General features: G+C 40.0%; 1 protein-coding gene and 1 long non-coding RNA gene across 15 annotated transcripts in view; one reads left to right on the top strand and one right to left on the bottom strand.

Annotated features, from left to right (window-relative positions):
• Positions 1-24,253, bottom strand: part of TCF4 (transcription factor 4) — a 341,209-nt gene that overhangs the window by 310,260 nt on the left and 6,696 nt on the right. The gene's annotated exons all lie outside the window — the stretch shown is intronic.
• LOC311596757 overlaps positions 2,799-24,253 on the top strand; it is a 32,807-nt gene continuing 11,352 nt past the window's right edge. Inside the window, exons 1-3 of one of the 2 annotated variants that reach the window (XR_014778965.1) lie at positions 2,799-7,358; positions 11,561-11,666; positions 23,060-23,215. This is a non-coding gene — a long non-coding RNA (uncharacterized lncRNA). The remainder of the gene's footprint in view (positions 7,359-11,560; positions 11,667-23,059; positions 23,216-24,253) is intronic. The other variant, XR_014778964.1, reaches the window with a different exon arrangement.

A 24,253-nucleotide genomic window follows, 5' to 3' on the forward strand; every position in this document is an offset into this window, starting at 1 on the left:
AGTAAAATATCAATGAACAACAACCAGGCCAATAAGTACATATACAGTCCCCAACTGAACAGGTTCATGACTCAAAGCTCACTGCACCAAGAATCTCAGAGGAAGCCTTTCCCACAGTTGGATGAATACACAATACAAGTCTACTACTGTGCTTAAGGTGGCTCAATCATCCCCTTTCTTTACTGTCAACTCAATCCCAATGCATCAGCAGCTACATGTTGGGAAAACCAGAGAACTCTATTGAGATCCTAGGTCACATCAACAAACTAACATGATACCAGTGTGCATGAAGTACACAAAGACTAAACTAAAGCTTAGGGTATCTCTCCCTCTCCTCCCCCTTCTCCGGTTACAGAAGACTCTAGGTTCCAGACAGATGCTAGGGACCTCTTATTTATCACCCAAAAGTCTCTACGCCTTTGCCATATCTAACACATTCCCTCCGTCCCAAAGGAAGACAGACCAACAGAGTCACAGTAGCTACAAAGAACTCCTGGCCAATAACTTCCTTCCCTCGTTTGTCAACTGTCTGATTTTTAACATTACACCCTTATGTAATACACAAAATTATGTTTAAAGACGTGTGTTTTCCTTGTGCCAAAACCAGCATTCCTAAGAGAAACTCAATGAGGATTATACTTATAATTGGATTATAGGTATTTCTTAGCTTTCTTGCTTAAACTTCTAAACCTAAATCTTAATTTAAAGTATAATGTAAATATTTATAATTGCTACCTTATTTTTGTTTCATTGTTTAAAAAAAGGAGAGAGAGAGAGAGAGAGAGAGAGAGAGAGAGAGAGAGAGAGAGAGAGAGAACCTGCATGCATCAAAGGCTGAAATACTATGAAACTGTTTGCATTCAGATCTCCTCCCACCACACTATTCTTTACACCCACCACGCCCTTCACTGAGGTGATCACGCTTGTTTCTTATCGTTTTGCAAACTTCAGATACAACAAAAATAAATTATGTTTGCATCTCTCTCCTTTTATACACAAGAGTAATTGTTCAGTACAATACACCCAGACTGAATCACTACTTAAAGGATGATGATTAAATGTAAACGTGGGTGTAACTATCTGTATGGGCTGGTGGAAACCTGTACTTCCAACAAGAGCATTGACTCTCTAGTGGCAATGGTTTGAAATCACTGAATCCAGCTAAGACTAAGACAGCAAAGGAAGACACTCCAACTGAAGAACTATAGTTTGATCCCATTTGAGGCTTTTTAAACTTTATGTGTGATTGAGAGATCCATCCTGACATTCCATAAGGGAGCTCCCTAATCAGTGGTATATGTAGAGATCCATCATGATAATCAATAATTGATAAGAGAGGTCCCTAATCAGTTGTGCATAAATAACCAACAAATTAACCCAGAATACTTGGCCTTACAATGACTGTTTTTTCCTCTCAAAGAGAAAAATAACTCTATAGTCATATATCCTGAGGTTCAAGAATTTTATGTTCAAGCTTGAAGAATCTTTTTTTCCTAATATATTATTTAAATCAATTAAAACAAAAATAACTCACTAGAGGCTGGATGCTGCCCATTATTGTCAGTGCTTGTCTAGACTTTCCACGGGGCATTTGAAAGGACATGATCTACTTATTTAGGTCACAAGTAGGTGGTATAACACAGCTTTGTTCTCATTAGCCAAGAACACTGACTTGAATCCACTCTAGAGGTCAAACTGGTAGGGAAAAAAACATAGACAAGAAGTACAATTTTTTTTTTAAAGGAAGATGGTATGGCAAAATCACTGAAGAGATATTTCTGAATGAGATGGGTGTGTATTGCATATATTTCTTCCCTTTAAAAAAAAAATAGCCTGCTCAAAGCAAACAATAGCACATGCCAAACACTGGGCATTCACCATTAAAGCAAAACTGAATGAGTTCTCCAAAGCAGAAGAAAAAGAGTAATTATTAGTTAGACTTCCGCCTGTGGCCATCAGAAATGTTACCTTAATTTGGCCTTAATGACCTATAATCACTTTTAGTATATGGGTCTAAAACTGCCATTATTCAGCTTGATCTATGGGTATAATGGGGGCAGAACAGAACTGTGGGTATCATTAAAATAAGTTCCTGCAAAAGAGGGGTATGTAGCACGTTACTAATGTGTAAATGACTAAATAACTTAATTAGGGGAAATGAAGAGCACTTACAAACAGAGATACTTAAACTGAATCATGATAGCATTGCGTGATGAATATATTCTTTTAAAAAATGTTTATTAACCAAACAGTAGAGAAGAAAGACAGAGGAGGACCCACAAAGTTCACAATGGCTAACGTCGACTTATGAACATAAACAGATAAAACACAACTGATCTACTTCTCATTGTTAGAACATCAAAAATTATCATAGGTATTTTTATAAAAGACTATTTTATTCTAAATTAAATATAATGATGACCTAGGACATTCGTCTGCCCTCTAAAGTTTTCTCTTTCATATATGTTACTGCTATGTTCATAACTGAGTGGTTTATGGTAGGGAGAGATAGAGAAAGACTAAAATCTCCATATACACATCATAAAGTCAGCTAAAGGGTGATTTTTTTTTAAAAGGAAAAAGAGAAATGCAAATAAATAATTTTTAGAAAAAATTTTTGAGTTTTGGCATTCCATATATGTAAACAAACATGGCAGTGAACTACACAAAAGCACCTTTCTGGATACCAGGAAAATCACGGATGTTGACAGTCACCCAAAAAAGCTGCTCCCTGGAGCAAGATAAAACAGCAGACAGGCACCGCAGGGGAAAGAGTGCGAAGTGCACATGTGGGGCCTCAATTCAAAACACAGCTGCTGGATCTAATTTTAGGCCAACTGGCCTTGTCACTGTCTCTTAACAAGGAAAATTTCCCTACTGAATATTAGAAGCTGTTAAAAAGAGAGAGAGGAGAGAGAGAGAGAGAGAGAGAGAGAGAGAGAGAGAGAGAGAGAGAGAGAGAGAGAGGCGGACATAATAATATTCATTAGTTAACTTATCTACATCATTACTGTTTTATTAAAAAAAATTAAAATGTAATGTGTGCTGGAAAGGGAACCTAAGTTAAAGAAGTCTGATTCCAAACAAATGACCTATGAGATTTTCTCATCAAACAGTACAAGATGGCCACATGCCTAATAAGGAAATCTAGGTGTTTGTGAGTATTCCATAGACAACTTGAAGAAAATTATGAATTTTTGGCAATTCCGATGACAGTAAATTGTTGCTATTTACTGAGCTTGTATTGAATGCTAAATCCAGAGTTCAAAGCCATAGCCCACAGCAAGAGGGTAGGGTGCTCTTGCTGTGTGTGTGAATGCACTTACGTGTACAGGGACATATACACCAGGCATGTGTCTGGGACACCAGAAAAGGACTCCATGTGTCCTGCTTGGATGTTCTCTCTCTGCCTTATTTTCTTGAGGCAAATTCTTTGACTAACCCTGAGGCAAATTTTTTGACTAAGTGATCCTCCTGTCTCTACTGCTAAACCCCAACCAAGCACTGAGGTTTCAGATATGTGTGGCTATACTCGGCTTCCATATGGACTCTGGAGAGCTGAACTCAGTCCTCGGGCTTGTGCATCACACACTGTCCATGTCCCCAAGTCATCTGTGAGAATTTACTTGTTACACCCCTAAGACTTAAAGCTCTCATTCCACTAGCTAATTTATGTCTCCAGCCCTGGGGTGACTTGGCGAACATGGGCTGAGAGAGAAGGGTTCTCTCCTCATTTGACGCAGAAGATTATAAACGTACCATAAGCACACAGTCCCGCATGCTCACAGGCCCCTCAGTAAATGAAACAGCAAACTTTATTTAAGCTCACTGGAAACGTGCTGCCATCATTAAGAAGGGCAATGAGGCATGTGCCCACACACAGATCTGCAAACGCCTCTTTTCCTACAAGGGAAACACATAGCGGGCTGTGCAGTTGGCCCAGTAGGTAGAGGTACTTGCTGTGAAAGCAAGAAGACTTGAGTTCTCATGCCCAGAAGCCATATAAAAAGTCAAGAATGGCCAACTCTGTAACCCAGCAATGCAAAGATTCGTAGATTACAGAAACTCAACTGGCCAGTCAGCCAAGCCCAAACAGTAAGCTTGAGGTTCACTGAGAAAAATAAAGGAGAAAGTGTCTGTGTACATCAACACACATGCACGCATGCACGCACGCACGCACGAATGCATGCGCACACGCACGCACACACATCCAAAGCATATAGAAAGTTTTTAGTATTTAAAACATGACCCTTAGAGCCTTCCCCCAAAACTGTACGCAAAATACAGTCTTTGTGACATATAAATGGTTTTTCTATAGGAAAGTTACATATCTTTCATCAGAATTCCAGAGGATTCTGTCTGTGGTTCTAAAATGTTCAAATTCCTTTGGAGACACTGTCTTGTGCTTCCCACAGGCTAGAACACTCTAGTTTGGGAAATGTATTCGATCTCTAGTTCTTCAGTGAGATAGAATAATTTTCATTTAACAGAGCTGTCCCTGACAGGTGTCTATAGGGGTAAGTAATGTGATAAAACAGTTATATCTATAGCACAAGGAACTGGGCATTAATACGGGTTTCCAGAAAACTAGCCTTAAAAAATAAAAACATCACAATGTACCTTTGAACCAGAATGTGTGTTCTTGCATAGAGGAAGCAGGAGCATTGGGTAGCCCCTGGGAGGCTGTGCACAGAGAAGGTAACACCCAGCAGTGTGCACCCCTCCTTCCGGCCCAGCCACTGAGCCTTCTGCCTTCTGCACACTCCTGCCTTCTTCAGTCCGGCCAACCAAACCCATACAGAAGCCAGCTCACCCAATCACACGCCCCATACATGCTTCGATTCCGTGATTTCTACAACTAAGCACTAATGAGGCACAACTAGTTAGAGTCTTCTTGCTAAATAACTGTCTAAAATCAGGTAACTTGGTGTCCTTCTGCAGTTAATACCCATTAATTCCAGGTCAAGTTGACCTTGCATTATTATTCTTCTAAAACAATATTCAATCGTAGCCATCTTAGCCAATTGTTAAAAGGCAAACACAAATGCTGAGATTAAGTCTTCAGCTTCTCCTGCTAACACAAATGTCCATCAGCTCATCATTCTGTCGGCTCCCACAGAGAACTGTCTAGTTGCTTGCTACTTACTATCACTCCTCTCTTACGTCAAGGAGACCTCAAAGGGATATTCTACCATGACGAGGTAGTGGGTGAAACGCCAGGTCTGTAATCCACTGTCAGAAATACCCTGTCCTCAGAACAGTGGGGACTACTCTGTGAGGTGCCACACCCAAAAGACTCACTAGTACAATTGTCAGAGGTGGCCTGAAATACACAGAAAGACACCTCGTTTAGAGATCACAATTTAACTCTGCCCCACATGGCAGGACAGCTTTAGACAAGGCAGGAGACTCGGTTCCTCCTCAGTGAACTGGGCATAACCAGATTTGGGGACTTAATGCGTGAAAATGATGTAAAGGGCCTGGATGGTGCAGAGCGGCTGCTTTCCAACCCCTGGTTTCATCGCAGAGTTTATCTGATAATGCAGAAAATGTAGTTGGCAAACAGAAGGATGAAAGATGACGGTATTGAAAATCCTACTAAGTGAGCATAAAGTGAGCATAAAGGGAAGGAGTTTCTTGTTTTCCAGTGACAATGCTATTCTCCTGAACTTAAATGAACATAAAACATAAAGTAGTCCCACTCCTACTAATGGAATGATTCAATTTTGAACATATGTCTATTAATATGGTCATTGAATCATTTTTAAAATAAATTTAGCATTCATTAGATCTAAAGAAGTTGTCATTTAGATTCAATTAAATAAATCTATTTTTTTATTTTACTTTTTTTTTTTTTTTTTAAAGAAAATGTCATTGCAGTGGAGTTCGGAAGAGTTAGGAAGACAAAGACCCACAGGCACAGTACTTGCAAAGGTCCTGGGTCATGGAAAAGTTAAAAGTCAGTGTAAGTAGACAGTAGACTGGGAAAGGAGAAGAGAGCCAAAGGCATTCGAAGTCCCATTATTCTAAGATTTATTTTAATCACAGTAAGAAAAACACTAAATTCTGACTTAACGGACTTAGTTACATTTTTTTTTCTTTTCTTTTTCTTTTTTCTTTCAAGATCACTCTAGTTACATTATAACTTGGGCTCAGTAGGAAAAGCAGAAAGTCTGGAAGCAACCAAAGGCCATGAGGCTAGGAATGTCAGTGCACTGGCCTCACCTGGCAAAGCAGGCTGGACACGACGCATTCACAGGAAAGAAAGGGCCAGGGTGTGCGGAACCTAGCTCAGTCCATTAGGCGCATGGTAGCCCCACTATTCACAGGAAAAAAGTCCTACTGGGAGCATGCACACAAGGGTGCCAAATATAATAGGAAGCTGGCTTGACAAACTGTCACTGAGTGACATAGAAGGTACAAGAGCAGTTTACATGTGAGAGGTCACCGTGGAAAGCTAGGAGGTGACTTCGGATGGAAGACTACATGAGTATGAGAGTACACATATAAGACCTACCACGTGCTGACATTGACCACATGATTGTAATGATTGTAAGTATTAGCTTTCTGAGTTCTCCACCACCCCTGTTGCTACACATTAGGCAGAGGAAACCAGGTCTCACTGATAATAACAAGACAGCCCGGTTCGAGACTGAGGTACTGCACCACACTGCCACCCAACAGAGTAGGGAAAGACCCAGGGGAGATGCCTGAAGTACTCAGGCATGAACAGTTCAGGTAGAAATAGACCAGACGGCCAAGACCATGAGGAACGTGGAGCGCGGGAATGTTGCATGTGGAGAATTTCTAGAAAGGGGCTGAGGTTCAGGGAGAGAGAGTGTGTGTCTTCTAAAACGTAGCTAAGAGGGTGAAGTTATTGATAATCTCAATGGGACTTGTTTGCATGAATTAAATAGAGGTTCAGTGGGATGTGGGACACAGACTAAAGAACAAGTCGTTATTATGCCTTGAAAATAAGCCTCTCGTACCAGCAAAAAAAAAAAAGTTTACTTTAAAAATTTCTGAAATAAGACAATTATAAAAAATTCTTCAGTCTCTGTCGCAGGTTTTGCAAGATTAATTTGTTAAAATGTATAGAAGGAATTAAAATGGAGGCATCCCATTCAGCTAGTTATGCCACTATGTTTAAAAGGGGGGAAATGTAATTTCTATGACTTGGTTGTTAATAAGTAAGATAGGAAAAGTGTGGCTATTGTTGATGGCATTGTTATTAAAAGTTCTGTGTCAATTTGGTTACAAAAGCAAAACAATCTATGCCTCTTCCTCAGACTTGGCACATCTCCATCTTTCCACAGTGCTGGCACTGACATTTGCCCTCAGTACATCTGCATCTACTGGTAATTCAATTTTCATTATTTTATTTTTTTATAAATATTTATAAATAAATATTACTTATCTACTGGGGAAGGCCACCTCAAGTGGGGGTGAGGAGTCAAAGGACAACACAGGGAAGTTAGTTCTTTCCTTTGACCAGGGATAGAGCTAAAGTTGTCAGCTTGAGCTGTTGAGCCTTCACACTGGTCCTCTTCTCATTTACTTTAATTATACTGAAACTATCAAAAACTATTATAAAATTGTATACTATATTTTAAAAGGGAAATATAACCATAAAATTAGGAATAAGAGAACTTAAGAACATAAAAAAATACCACTTTTCAAAATGAAAAGATGACCAGTAGGTTATTAAAGGACACATTAGAGAAAGCTGAAGAGAGAATTGAAGAACTAGAAGATAAAGCTACAAAAATTTTCATAAAGCAGCAGATACAACGAAAAGGAAAATATGAGAGAAATGGAGGCAGAAGAGCACAAGTTTACCACATTTAGTCAGTCCTCACTACAAACAAAAATGATAATTTCCCTTGGTTGTAGGAAGACATAAAACCATACATACACACACACACACACACACACACACACACACACACACACACAAAAGCTATTAAGTGATAATTAAGAAAAACACCAAAAAGCACAGGCAGAACATTATGTAGGTGAACAGCAAGCTTCTCTCAAGCTAATATGGAATTAAGTAGCCAGGAGAATGAAACCCTCAGAATAATGAGAGAGAAACAAATGGGCAGAATTGTGTGTCCTGAGGAGGTGTCACCAACGAACACGAATAGAGCATTCACTTGTGAGAAAAAGATTAGGATTGATTTCAAACTTACCCAAACAAGCAAAGCCCCTAAAAGACACTTCTGAACACAGGGAAATGATGAAGAAACTATGAGATGCAAGAAAGACTAAGGACTTGCAATGTAGAAGTCGAATAGTGTCTACAAAATTTCAATATCTAAATTTCAGAAACAATTTTAAGAATCAAAACACACACACACACACACACACACACACACACACACACACACAGAGAGAGAGTAACAGAATATAATGGCAGTATTTGGTGATACCAAAAGGATTTTGAAGAAGCACTAAGGTTACAAAGTAACAATTTATCAAATAACTATGCAGTGAAAGCCCACAGATATTGATGACAAGAACAGAAATAATTATAAACAATGAAAAGAGGCAAGAAATAAAAAGCAACAAAGGCTAGCAAATGTATTTGAAGATAAGAGAATGAAAAACAGCAAAGATATAGCTCATATGTACAGCTGGAATATAGGCAGCCGTGACCAGAGCCAGACTAACACACCCCTGCACTGTAGTCTAAGTGCACCAAGCTGACACGTAAAAAGAAAAGATGTAGGTCACTTGACATTATCTGTTACAACCAAAATTAAAATTTTATGGTATGTGATTCATATAAAGTATAAAATAAAACAGTTTAAAACAACAGACAAACATGAGCAAGAAAGAAAAATGGGATAACTCTACCAACACAAGACAACATAGATGTTAAGGCCAAAGAACAGAGAGCACAAATAAAGTGAATAGACCTGATGGAAAATAAAGATAAAGTAATTCTAAGCATTAACGTATATAGTAATGTAATTTCAACATGTGTAAAGTCAAAACAAAAAACTGGAGAGAGGGGGGAAAAAACCTATAAATTCACCATTATCAGGTATCTCAACCCAAGTTTCTCAATGACATATGAGTCAGGCACAGTTTTACAAGTTCACAAAGGTATAGATGATTGAAACAAAAACAAGTAAGCTAGAATTTCTGGACACATAGATGCGGCAACCCGATAGCCAGAGAATGCACATTCTTCCCAAGCACGTGATAAAATACTATGGAGATTAACAGAACTGACAGCAAAAGAAGTCAAGAAACAACAACAACAAAAACACAGCAGAGTTCTCCAACAGCAATAAGATTACAATAGAAGTTACTATAAAAATTCAGTAAAACATATGTTGAAAAGACTTCATTTGCCAACCATCTACCAACAGCAAAAATCAAGACTAAGATAACAGTGCCCACCCCTGCCATTCCCACTTGGCTTGTGCTCCTAAGCAGTGCAGTTAGATAGGGGGGGAAAGGTCACGTGTAGGGATTTAGAAGGAGAAATACGGCAACTGTCTTTACCAACACATTATCGAAGTTTATAGGGAAGCCTCTAAGAAAGCACACACATCATTTCTAATAAGAGAATTTAGCAGCATGAATGAACTTAAAACTCAATATACAAAAATTAACCAAAATCTATATGTTGGCCACATATAAAAGAAAATTTCATATAAAAGAAAATACTGTTTATAACAGAAACCAAAATAAAAATGCTAATTACCAAGAGAAATATTCAACCTCATAAAATGACTTTTAAAAAACTATCATTCTGAAAGTATAATTTTAAAAATCTTCATATCAAAAGAAAAAAATGAGACGATACATGAGGAAAGGTAATGACTATTAAAAAGACAAATTTTAACACAATCATCTCAAGTTTGTCTGCATTCTCATTAAAAATATCTCGCAGACTTATCAAAGACCTCACCCTGACAATTTTACAAATAATAGTGAAGAGCACAAGCCAAAAAAAAAAAAAACAAAAAACAAAAACTAACCCCAAGTCTAGCACATACAAATGAGACAGGAGACACAAGAAGGACCCTGCCCACCAGGTATGAAAATGTAGCATCAAACTTAAAATGTGGACATAATACAGAGAAACTGCGCCACAGATTAAAGAACCCAGGATGAAAGAAATGCATCCCACACGCGAGCTATTGCAGAAGGACCACTGAGGATGCCTGGGGAGAGAACGGACTTCTCAACAAATCACTGGTGCGTGAACAGGTCCCTGGGATATCTAGCCCTGCTTCCCAGTCCACATAAAAAGGAATTTGGAAAGCCTAGTTGTGAAAGGCAAAATCGTGGTGCAGACGAGGGCTTTCCACCCAAGACTGAAGATAGAACATCCTAAAGAAAAAGCCATTTACACGACAACATTAAAGCCTTTGCTAGGGCTGGAGAGATGGCTGAGCAGTTAGGAACACTTGTTGCTCTTCCAGAAGACCCAAGTTTGATTCCCAGCACCCAAGACAGGTGGCTCACAACTGCCTCTAATTCCAGTTCCAGAGAACCGGACACCCTCTTCTGGCCTACCTGGGCACCTGCACTCCCATGTACACACGGGGCACACACCATTTAAGTAAATAAGAAATAAATATTTTTATAAGGTCCTGCTTATCAAAACGTACCACAAAGGTGGAGAAAGGGATGAGCCATAAAAGTGTTTGCAATAGATGACAAGGAAAAAAATATTCAAAACTCTAAGAACACCTACAAGTCAATACACAGGAAGGGGGAATAGTAGAAAACAGGCAATTGGGGGATCCCAAGGACCAATGGGGGGGGGGGGAACCACATGGGTGATAATAAATATATGCAAAGCCTCTTCATCAAGAAAACCGCTAATTGAAACCACAATGAGATACATTTTGTTTTATCCCTACTAGGAAGATACAAATTAAGAAGCTTGATTAACACGTAAAGTAGGCGAAGACATGCACCCATAATAATCTTTTATGCTGCAGGTGAGACTGTAGATTACAAAAACAAAACAAAACAAAACAAAACAAAAAAACTCTTGAGAAAAAAGATTTTGTCCTGTGGAGTTTTCCCAAAACTTTACAGCCTACCACTTCTACTTAAAGTATCTACCTTACTGAGAGAGTCTGCAGATGCATCACCAGCTGAGAAACCATACCAAGCACGGCTTTCACAAAACAGGATACCCAAGGAAACAAGCTAGGGTATATTCACCAGTATCAGGAAGTGACTGGATACCACTAGCATCAACATGGACCAGTCTTTGAAACACACAAAGTGGGGAAAGCAAGTGACAGAAGACAATATGATTCCTTATCTACAATCATCACAAGCAAGCCAAAACAGCCTCCACATCATAATGTTATGATTACTGTGGCAGATAAAACAAACAAAAGGGAAGGTCAAGAGAGAAGGAAAGTATAGAAAGAGAGGCAGCAGCTTGTCCAGAAACTGCTCTTGCTGGTAGGACAGGTGGGTGGGTGGGTTCGAAAGCACTCCTTCATGACTTAGAACATGATACATAAATTCATCTGAAGCTGTCAAACATTACATGATAAAAATATGTCCTATAATACAGGTTGAGTGTCCCTTGTCTTCAGAAACACTTGAGACCAGATGTGGCTTGAATTTCATATTGTTTTGAATGTTGCAATATTTTAACGCAGAAAACCTGGGTTGCAGAGGTAAGTAAATTTCTGTGTGGTCAAAGGTAACCTGGTCATATAGTAAGTTCCAGGCTAGCCAGGGCTACACAGCGAAACTCTGTCTCAAAAACGAAAACAAACAAACAAACAAAAACACACAGCCAGGCATGGTATCTGGAATCCCAGCACTTAGTAGGCTAGAGCGATCACAAATTTGCAGCCACCACCAGCCTGAGCTACATAGTGATGCCCCTTGTAGGGAAAAGGGACGGGAGCGAGGCAGGAGACTAGAGAGGTGGCTCAGGAGCTAAGAGCACTGACTGTTCTTCCCAAGGACCCAGGTTCGGTTCCCAGCACCACATGGCAGCTCACAGAGCTGCATAACGGCAGTCCTAGGAAATCGGACATTCTCTCTGGCATCCATGATCACTAGGTTCCAGATACACACACACGGTGTGTAGACATACATGCAGACAAAATACCTAACACATAAAACAATAAGGAATAATGTTTAAGCCAGGCATGGTGGTGCATGCCTGTAATCCTAGCACTCAGGGAGTCAGAGACAGGAGGATTTCAGTGAGTTCGAGGCCAGCCTTGAGGCCAGTTTACAAAGCAATTTCCAGCATAGCCAAGGCTACACAGAGAAACCCTGTCTCAAAAAAAAACAAAAAAAAAAACCCAAAAAAAAAAACAAAAAAAAAGAAAAGAAAAAAAGAAAAAGAAAAAAAAGAAAGAAAAGGATAATGTTTTAAAAGTGCCATACCTCTGTAGAAGCTCTGTGTGTGTCCCCTAAAGAAAGGCCAGCACATTTTATTTTGCTTTTATCTAAGACTTAACAAGGCATACCCAGAGGCTGATAGAACTCCATAGAATGTAGACACAGCACCCTTGGCTCACCAGCAGTGGCCACGTGCTTTAAGGAATTTTGCTCTTGGAGTTGATGGTTTCTACCCATCCCTCCTTTCTGAACCCACGTGATGAAGAATCCAAAGATCTCTAGAGACCGGGAGCCAAATATCACCAACTGGCATAGTTCTGAGGCTAGCCTGCTCCCACAACAGCACTCCAGTGCTAACTAGCTGGCCCAAGCAGCGACAGGAAAGAGGACCCTAGCTGTCTTTTCTCTAACTTGCACAGTAAAATAAACACACTGAGAGAGCTGTGAGATCCTGCCTCAGGAAAGCGACACAGCAGCAGGCTAGACTGAGCGACTACACTGAATACCAAACTAAGATGCGGGAAGAGAACAGAGAGGGACCAGGCCTAGAGAGCATTAGGGCCAATGAAGCTGGTGGTGGTTAGAAAAGAGCAAGGTGGGACATGAGGGTGGGGTAGTGGAAAAGTGGAGAAGCTTCGGTTCCTTTCTAATCAAGAGCTCATCCCCCCCCCCCCCCCCCCGCCCCCGACACACACACACACCTTGGCCTACCTCAAGAAATAATTGCAATCAAGTAACAATGCTACAGTCCCAGGGAGAACACCATATAAATCATGCCATCCTCAAGTTCAGCAACAAACACATTCGCTAACATCTTTGCGGCTATGCTCTCTGACACCAGGCCATGGGAAGAAGGGAATCAATGCAACAGTTGTACCATTAGCGATAACAAGCCTAAATGGTCCATAATTACCAAAGACCATTAAAGAAGACCCTTAGCTCTGTGCCCTAGGAAAACAGAATTGCAAAATCAATCCCGACGATATATGCACGTCTGCAGTGCTTAGCGGCCATAAGGGTGGAGACGGAATGACACCAGAGAGCTAGCTGGCTTGTACATCATCAAATAAGTAAAATGTTAGAGGAAGTTCACACACACACACACACACACACACACACACACACACACACACACAATCACATACTCACTAGGAATGTTCTCCTATCAGCTGAAGGCACAGATTGCAAATAAGGACTCCAGTCAATTCTTGAGTGGTATTGGCCAAGGACAGTCTGAACTTAGCAATCTAGCTCTAACCTAAACATCCATCCTCAGGAGCCTCACAACTGGCTTGGACCAGCTGCTCTGAGTAACTCATGGGTTCAAGTTCCAGGCTGCAGCAGAGGGCTCCCAGGTACAAATCTGATCAGCAACAAGGCTCCGGGTGCTCAGCCCTGCGGGATCTGGCCCCACCCACCTCTGGCATCTGCTCCAATCACACCTGCCCTCACCACACCGCACTCTATGGAAGCACACAGCACAGCCCACTTCATCCATCAGACCTCAGCCTACCCGTGTTCACTTCCAAGTAACCTTTCCCATCTGCTCATCTGAGTCAGCTAACCTGACTGCAAGCACGTCTCTTGACTCACCTCTCCCAAGTAGAAACTGCTATCTTGTAGGCCCTTTGTTCCCTTACTGTCTGCCTGCCGTCAGTTTCGGGCAACCTGTCTTCTCATTGATTCTCTCCCAGAGCCCAGCATATGACCCAGCACGTGGTGGACACTTAGCGAGTAATCAAATTTGAAACCTAAGGAACTATTTTAAATCCTAGCATTCAGGAGGCTAGGACAGAAGGGTTATGAATTCTAAGTCAGCCTGGACTACAAAGTGACACTTATGCCTTCTCTCTCTCTCTCTCTCTCTCTCTCTCTCTCTCTCTCTCTCTCTCTCTCTGTGTGTGTGTGTGTGTGTGTGTGTGTGTGTGTGTGCACGCACGCGTGTGTGTCTGACTCTCTGTGTGTGTCTCTCTATCTCTGTCTCTGTCTTTGTGTGTGTGTGTCTCATATGCTCACAGAGTAAATAAAATTTTTTAAACTAAAACTATGTTACTGCATATAAATTATAAAATAAATCTTACAGAAATTCAAATGTGAAGATAAAAAGATATCTTTAGTGTCTTTGAAGTAAATCAATCTCACACTTGCAATTTTTAAATTTTTGCTGAAAAATGACAAATAGGAGATAATTATAATTCCTTCCCATAGAGACTTTGGTGGCAAATTTGAGAGCACATTCATAGCAACCCACCTGAAGGTCCAACTTCCACATTCATTCTAAAGCTTCCTTTCCTTCCTTTACAGTTACACACACACACACACACACACACACACACACACACACACACACACACGAGCATGCTCATGCACACTCTAAAATTGTGATTTCAATTGGAAATGTGCACAGAACTATATTTGAAATCCATTTTTTTTTTTTTGCGGAAGTGCCCCCCATGTCATTTAAAAGCCCTTTTCTGATGATTCGTGGCAGAACTTGTAACACCAACAGCAGCACACTCCACTTAAACGCAAAAGCTGACACTTTCCACTCCTTACAGCACCAGAGAACCCTCATAGTAACATGGCAAGTTATAGCCGGACTCTCAGAAACAACTTTTACAAAATGAAGGAATGAGTCACAAAGTAAATGAGCACATGGAAGTGTATCATTCATTCTTCTCTCCCCCCCCCCTTGGGTTTTTCAAGAGACAGAGCTTCTCTTGTAGTCCTAGCTGTCCTGGACTCACTTTGTAGACCAGGCCGGCCTCAAACTCAGAGATCTGCCTGCTTCTGCCTCCTGGGTACTTGGATTAAAGGCGTGAGCAACCACGCCCAGTGGAAGTTTACCAATCTTAATAGTTCTATTAATATATTCACATGCCCAAATTAAAAAAAAAATATGCCCTTGTGCTACCACAAACTTTTCAATATTCTTTCAGCAACCAAGACATGACCCAATTCTACCAGAATTTTAAGAGTTAAAGACCAGAATTTTCTTAATGCCATAAGAGTATATATTACATAAAAGAAAAATAGTTCTACATAGGCAAAAAAGATAAAAAAAATAATAATAAAAGTTAATTTTAAAATGTCAAGGGGAAATTATGTCAGAAGGAAATTAACCTGATAGTTAAAGTATCTAGAAGATAGCTGGTGAGGTGACTCATGGGTAAAGGCACTTGCAGCCAAACCTGAGGACCCAAGTTCGACTCTTGGGACACACATTATTTAAAAAGAGAACTGTGTTGCTCAAGTTGTCTCCTGGCCTCCACACATGTACTTGTACAACCACACATATACAGTACATAAGTTAATTAATTAATAATTTAAAGTACAAGAAGAATTACAGATCAGAGACCAGAAAAGCATTCAGTTGTTTGTAGCATCCCTTAGCGGATGAAGAACCTCCAGAGGGAGGTTATTTAAATAAGAACTAGAACACAAAACCAATAGTGTTTGGGCTGGTGAGGTTCAGTGAGCATGCACAAGGACCTGAGTTCAAATCCCCAGCATCCACATGGCTACTCTCAGTATTCTGGGGAGTGGAGGCACTATTGTCTCTGGGGCCAGCTGGCCACCAGCCTATCTCCAAGTAAAGTACAGACACTAACTCAAGAAAAAAAGAGAGAGAGTAGTTCCTTACTCTCTCCTTCATGGACCACTCATACACATGCTTGGTGAACGTACATGCACATACACATACAATACACACACACACACACACACACACACACACACACACACACACACGAGACAATGATGTTTGCTCTTTTCAAAATTATAAGATGAGAGCATGTATGAGAATGTAAATTTGATTTTAAATATTATTAGTACCTGATGGCAAATTTTGCAGGTGTCTTTGTTTGCTGTCTATTGCTACGATGCACACCATAACTAAAAGCAATGTGGGGAGGAAGGGGTTGATTTTGTCTTATAGCTTACAGTTACCATGAAGGAAAGTCAGGGCAGGAACTCAAAGTAGGAACCCAAGGCAGCAACTGAAGCAACGGCCATGGATGAATGATGCTTAACGGCTTGCTCAATTTGGCTTCTGTTTAGGGGGATTGTGGCAAGAGGGTTCCTCTGAGTAGCCCTGGCTGTCCTGCAACTCGCTCTGTAGACCAGGTTGACATTGAACTTAGAGATCCCTATGCCTTTGCCCCAAATGCTGGTATTAAACGCATTGTGTCATCATACCCAGTTTTCAACTAGCTTTTTTTATACAACTCAGGACCATAGGCCCAAACAGGCCCAAGCAGGGCACCACTCAAGTAGGCTGGGCCCTCCCACACCCATCATTTACTCAAGAGAATGGTCCACAGGCTTGACTACAGGCCAATCCTATGGAGACATTTTTCTCAATTGAAGTTCTCTCTTTGTTGAAGACCTTAACTTGTTTGAAATGGACCAAAAACTAGTCAGCACAGTTAAGTAAAGGGTCTCACATCCTAACATGAATGGCCTGAACTTGAGCCACAGAGTCCTCAGACAACTAGAGAGAACCAACTCTCCAAAGTTGTCCTCTGATGTCTACCCCCACACCCACAAATATATCCTAAGTACCCCCAAAATAAATAAAGAAAATGTAAAAGCAAATCTTTTTACTATGAAAGTAACAGTATTGGGTACAAGGTTTTTCCAGTATAAACTCCTTAGTATTAAACACACACACACACACACACACACACACACACACACACACACACACACACACTCAAAAACAAAAATGAAAACAAAACAAAACAAAAACAAAGAGAAGAAAAAATCAGGAGAATATGTAAGATCTCAAGAGAATTTTTTTAGTGTACCTAGATAGTCTTTGAATTTTTTATTTTTTATTTTTATTTATTTTACTCTGTAGCATACCCACTTGTCCATCAACAAGTTCCCCCTTTACTGGTCTCATCCAGCATTTGGATCTGCAGCCTTCTCTAACTGGAAGCACCTCCTGCACTGAGCGCAGTCACAAAGGGGCACTTTTATCTCTGACACTTGGGGAGAGGGTTGGTGTACACACACATCTCTACATATTGCCTATGCTTGTGATACAGTTGTAATACGCTCTGCTCAAAGAATGCCCCGCAGCCCTGCTTTTCCACCAACACCATGTCAGTTTGGGCTGTCGCTGAGTCAGCATTTGAAATGTGCTCATGACTTAGTACATGTCAACTATAACTGTTACATTTTCCTACTAGCACTGACCCTTGTGATGAGGGGAGCAATGAAAAAAAAAAAAGACTATGAACTTTTGCAATCTTAAAATGTTTTAAATTTGCAAGTTTTTTTTTCTTTCTGAGCAGGTGTAACTCCTCCTGAATTCTGTTGGTAGAGCTCGTGTTACTTTTGTAACTTAAGAGATGGGCTTTAAAGCTCTAACATGTTAAGAAAAAGAAAACACACACACACATGCACATACACACATGCGAGCACACACACACACACACACACACACACACAAAATAGCATTTAAGGCAAGAAAGTTGTCTTGAAGACCATCCCATGCCTTGTGTGCCTGGATGACACTGGACTCCTACTGCGGAGCAAGGACAGGGCTGTCTCTTGGAATGGGCCCCATGAACCCTATCTATATTTGGTTTTCTCTGTTCTTTTCTTTGTTCCTGGTTCACAGTCACCTTGATACAGATTTCACCCCTAAATACACATGTTAAATGCTGTTCCTCTTTAAGAACCAAAATCCTTAAATAAAACCTTTATCAGTACCCTCTGGTAAGAAATAAGCTTTCAAAAACTAAAATTAAAAAAAAATGCTGCAAGGTATAGAGGTACTAGACTCTAACCTCAGCACTAAGGAAACAGAGGCAAGAAGATCATGAGTTCAAGGCCAGGCTGGGTTACACAGCAAGATATTAGTGATTTAAAACAAAACAGCAACAAAAAACAAATGTTTTAACTTATATATGACTATATCTTCCAAAAGACGCATGTTGATTTTATATGTGCTTTGTATGTTTTCTTGTTGGGCTACGTGATTTGTTGGGACACATCTTTCTCCCACAAAGTCTTTCATGTCCTTACAACTGCCAAGGAGGGTTGTGAATTTAATGTGCACTTAAAAAGCTATCAGATAAGCCATCTGTCAGTACTCAAATAGGTGGCTCAATAGCCAGCCAGGTAAACAGAAACACCATCTTATCTCCCTCGCCAACATATCAAGACCCAAGGAAGAGAGCTGGAGATGCTATGCTACAAGCTCTAGATGGGACAAAAATAAACACACCTTTCTACCCACTCGTTATCACATTTTACTCAATGTAAGTGACTACAGAAACAATTACAAAGTACACCAATTTGCATGTTTTTCATGTCTTGCTCCTCAGCCTTTCACAGAATATGAAAACTAGATTGTCCACGGCTATCATTTCAACATTCTCCATAGATACTCCATCCTTTCCTAATTTAAAAGTCCTTTAAAGACTTTGTAGTTAAGCCCTGATTTGGGAAATTTGAGATTAAAAACCTTCCATTTGGAGGGCTTGCAATTCAAGCTAAGTCCCTCAAAAGGGAATGTTTAAATTAATGGAAGATTAAAGCAAGGAAGAACATTCTAGAAGGTATTCCATAATGGAGCTCTGTCACCACCTTCTCTATTTTATTGAGAAAATAGTCTGTTCCCAAGGGGCTGAAAGTTTATATGCCAACCATCAGACTAGTTTAACTATTCAAAGTAAAAAATGTCAGGGAAAAAAAGGTCGTAATGGAAACGCTGACATGCCATGAAGTAAGCACAGGCAGGTGCCCTGCCACCAGGGTCATAATTCAATCAAGCTGTACTCTGACGTCATCTGTTACAGAAAAAAGCCAAATGGTTTATGAACAGCACCAGAACCCCCAAGATTAAATTACAGCCCTGATATTTAATCATGGGTCTTACTATGTTATTTTTAATAACACAATGCATTTTAACAGTTATTCGTCAACTGCCTCAGCCAAATTAGACCTTGCGATGACAAGAGAGCCCGATTATAATGTACATCTACCACCATCTCAGTTTTATTATTTTTTTCAGAAATGGTAGATTATATGTTTTTCCCGTTGCAAATATATAGTTGATAACAACTGAAAAGACCAAACCCTAATTAATAACAGCACAGCCACTGGGACTAGAGGGCGGGACATGTGTCCTTATGCCCTGTGTTACCCATATCCTAATGTATGATTTGGGAAGAGATATTTAACCCTCTTCCAAAATCTTAATACTTTATCATAAAATAGAGCATTTCTAAATACTCATACAAGTCCAAGTTTCCATAACTTATCTAGTTGGGAAAAAGATAGGGTGTGATTTTTCTTTAGGGTTCCCTAAGAGTCAGAATGTAAGACTCTTGGAGTAAAAACCGGTTGCCTTTTACAATTTGCCGAGGAAGACTGATCAAAGGGCATCCTACCATGTAAGAACATGTAAGCCGAAGTTTCCAGACACAACATCAACATCAGCAAATGAAACAGGTTCTTTACAAGTCATGTACAAATACTGCCACACGTGTGAAGGGTTGTTTGCAAAACAAATCAATACAGGCACATCCAACAATGGACTGCAGCTAATAAACTACATATAGTAATTACTACCAATGGCAGTCTAGAAAGTCATTCATTACATGTTAATTGTCACACAAAAGTACAAAAGCAGCCATCTGAACAATAGGGTGGCTGCACCTTTAAAGAAAATACTTTCTAACAGGCTTAAAATTCATCCACAGGAACTGATTTTAAACACACCTGGCTATTTGATATGCTGATTAAGTGGGCCTTTATTTGTTTCTGAAATGAAAACAAATACAACAACCTCATCAGTAGTTTTGCCATTTCTGGGGGTCTAGTGTAAAGGAATGCATTTGTACACTTATGTACCTGGCTTATATTAGCACATCTTCCTGAAAGACTAAGGTGTCATTCACCTGATGTCTATCCTAAGCATAAGGACAGTTATGACAAAAAGCATCACCTGAACATCTAGCTTACACTGAGACTAACTGGGTCACACAACAGGAAGAGGATAACTCCCGGGTAAGCGTTGAAATTTGGTGGTCAATTTTTAAATTTCTAAACAGTATAGTTAAGAAACATGTAACAAAAATAACCTTTCAAAAAAGCCCATAATATACTTTCTCTTCTCTAATACATAGCTGGATCTAATTAACTTGGAAAAACACCTGGTCATAAAAAAATAGCTCATAAAATATAAAACTAAGCAAGGGAGGATTTGTCTTCTCCTACCTGGCCCTCATTTTAATGCCATATTTCTCTAAGAATCTGATCTAGACAGCACACATATAGATTCTAAAGGCTTGGCCAAGAACATTTTGGTTCAAGACTTGTAAACTGAAGAACATTTCAAAACACACCATGTTCCTTGTGAGGCAACTTGAGATCTGTTATCTTGGACTATGGGAACAGATCTTAAGAGCATTCTAACAGTCAACCTTAGTGATCCCCGGCCTGAGGCCACCAGGACTCAACTGCACACCCTGAACAAGGGTGCAAAACTCCCCACTATCCAACAGAGCTTACCATGAGAAGTAAATGTTTCATCTACATGGCGTACAGAATTACTTTGTTTATCATAGCAGATGAAAGCGAAAAGGAATAATTTTAAGCTCAAAACAAAACTGTTTATGTGACAATCTTTACTACTCCATGATTCTAACCATTTAAGACGGATTTGCGCAATTAACGGCATAAACTTTCATTACATAGTTCTCTTATATATGTTTATGTGACTTTGCTGTTCATCTGTTATTTAAGTGATTTCCTCATTACAATAGTAGGGAAGGATAATTTGCTGATGCTGTCAAAAATGCTAAGCATTTCAGACTCAATAGTTCTTGGATCTCCATGCTTGTTTAATGCATTTTATTTACTTAAGTCAGTGTCAAATAGAGTACCCATTCTCCCTTCTGAATTTAAAAAACTAGCACTTTGAGTACACGCCTGGCAATAGACATCTCAAAACTTTGAAACTGTTTATTTTAGGGACGCAGACTGAATTTAGGATTATAGAGTTTGAGTTTGATTTCACAGGCCTAACAATGAACTGCATGCTTTTTTTATATTTAAATATGAGGGCCTTATTTGCTCAGATATTAATAGGTCACACTGGGTTACTGCAATTTCAGATCTGATTATTTACACAAAAATAATTGAAAAATATTTTCACTGGGACCCACATAGCTGCACAATCATTTCCCCATTTTAAAAAAAGAAAAAAGCACAACTTCTAAAATATCTACTATATTTTCTCTGCAAAAGTAATGTGATAATGAGAGAACGATACATTAACTCACATTGAAATCCATCATAATTCAAAAGGGCAACTTAATCTGAATGCAGAGGCAAGAAAGGCAGTGGGTATGGTTTGTAACATTATCTTAAATACTTTTTTTTTTTAATGCTTTCTACTCTAAAGATCATAAATAGTATTTCATGCCAGGACTCAATATTGTATTTCATAGCTACGTAATCTTGAAAAATATGAGATGTCTGGTTCTTGATGCCTTTCTGTGGGCTTGTATGTGTGCCTATGTGAATGTGTATATGTATGTGTGTGAACGTCGAGAAAGATTTGGGTCTAGGCAGGGCTGAATTGAAATGTAATTTCCTTATTGCTTGCCTTGGGAACACATGGCTTAACACCACTGTGCCTCAGTTTCCTCATCTAATGAATTGGGCATGGTAATGCTTGCATTGACCTGAGTTCTTAAGAGGACTAAAGCTAAACTAAGTACATAGCACAGAGCATAGCACCTGTCACAAGAAGCCACACACCGCCTCCAGCTCACGTGCAGTCTGCCCAGTACTCCAAAGAGAGCACAGGGACACTAGGCAAGAGAGAACACCAATAAGCTAAAGCAAAGTGGTCAGATGGCACGTGAATATGACAGCACTTCCAGGGCACACAACACACCAAGACTTAAACCCCATTATGGCTGACAGAGGACAGAAAAACAGTGGTGGGCCTACATTATTTCCAACAAAGGGTCTGCTGGACCACAGACATCAAATCAATGCCGCTTTTCAATACTAAGAAAGGACAGAAGTTCCTCACTTGGGCTCCGGAGTTTCTCAGCTATGTATTGGAGGCCCCAGGTCTTGTGTTTCTCAGGATCCGGCCCCAAAATACTGGGAGTCTACTATAACATGCCTGATGCTACTGGACTTTTCGATTAAACAGCTGTCAGCACGAAAACTTTTACAGTCACCATCGACTGTACCAGACTGGAATGTGTAGAACACACACACACACACACACACACACACACACACACACACACACACACACAGAGGAAGGAAGGAGGGAGGGAGGGAGGGAGGGAGGGAGGGATGGAGGGAAGGAAAAAAATCGGGGAGCATCTCCTCCACAAGACCTTCAGGAAAAACCAATGTCCTTCCCACACCACCAGAAGAACTCACACTGACACAGGTAGACACGAACACAGAATGTGAGTCACTTAATTTTTTTTTTTTCCTCTATCATACAAAAGTGCCCACTAAGGTTGATTTTTTTTCCCCCAATCAATGATTTGACTCAATGGACATATCATTTCAATGTCATGGGAGCATCATGGAAGCTAACTCGTGTGAAAACAAAAAACTGTTTCCCCCTTCCCAAAACTGGTTCAGGAGGCAGGTGTGATATACTTTGACTTTACTCTTCATTGCTTTAACACTGGTGTATTTGGCCGTCTTTACCAAGTGCGGACGACCTAAGAACTAAACAAGTACAGGGAAAAGACCCCTCCACTTTCAAGCCAAAGGGGAAAGACGCAGGACCCTTCACCGACCGGCTGTTCACATGTGCTAACAGATGCCAACAGAGCTGACCTAACAAGATATTTAGTATTCACTTTAGGTAAGTTTTAAAATGATTTTTTTTTAATGATGCCAAACTCTAGTATGTTTATCTTTTGTTCCCGAAAACCTCAAACATAATCAAATAAACTACACATTTGTTATGTCAGGAAATCAAGCCTCTGCTCATCGGAGCACACAGATGCTTTCTTTTGGTGACTCAGACTTTTTTTTTTTAAAGGAGAATAATTTTCCAAGCATGCAAGCATGTGAGTGCTTTTAGTTCATTTTAAGATCAGTGATATAACAGATATCAGATAGCTCTGTATACAGTACCATATAGGTTTGAGCCATTCCTTAAAAAACAATGCCAGAGCCACCAGTTAAGGTCATGGTAGCTCAGGTCCATCCTGGCTGAACAGTTTTACTGCACTCTGCCGAACACCTGCAAACATCAAACAAAAACTGCTGGTCCTTCCCTGGGTTGACAAAAGCCTTTCATGTGAAAAATGCTCCCTGGGACTGTCAGGCTGGAGCTCAGGTTACATTCCACTCACCCCAGCAGCCTTACCATTTCTTAAGGTGGTAGGAAAAGCCATGTTTGTGGAAGGAAAGATTAAAGAGAATCCAGCCACACTCTTTTCATTCTCACACTGAATATCACGTATTAATGGAATCAACAGCTATTGGGAATTTGCAGTAAGAAATATGAGCAGACCTCACTTTGGGGGGGACAAAAAAAACAGCACTGATTTTTCAAATTGGAACCATTTACTCAAAGTCTGCGTCTCTTTTTCCTGAATCCAAGTTTTAAAGTCATACCTGACTCCACTCAGGAAAATGAATATAAACTTGAAGTAACTTTAGAAAATAATTCCTCTACCCAAAGTTTTCTAATTCATGCTTCCAGTTAAAGGGCAAAGAGCAGTTTGCATAATTTTTGTTTAGGTTATGCTTGAGAAGAGATGTGTCTCTTATTTTATAGAAGTATAAGCTTTGTTCTGCTGTGCCACAGCAGATGGGGAAACCAACATTGTGCAGCCCCTGTATTCCAGGCCCCCTCCTCCTGCAGAATACGAATGCTCAGCATTTCCAATCA

The sequence above is a fragment of the Acomys minous genome, assembly GCF_964271855.1.
Source record: "Acomys minous genome assembly, chromosome: 4".
NCBI lineage: Eukaryota > Metazoa > Chordata > Mammalia > Rodentia > Muridae > Acomys > Acomys minous.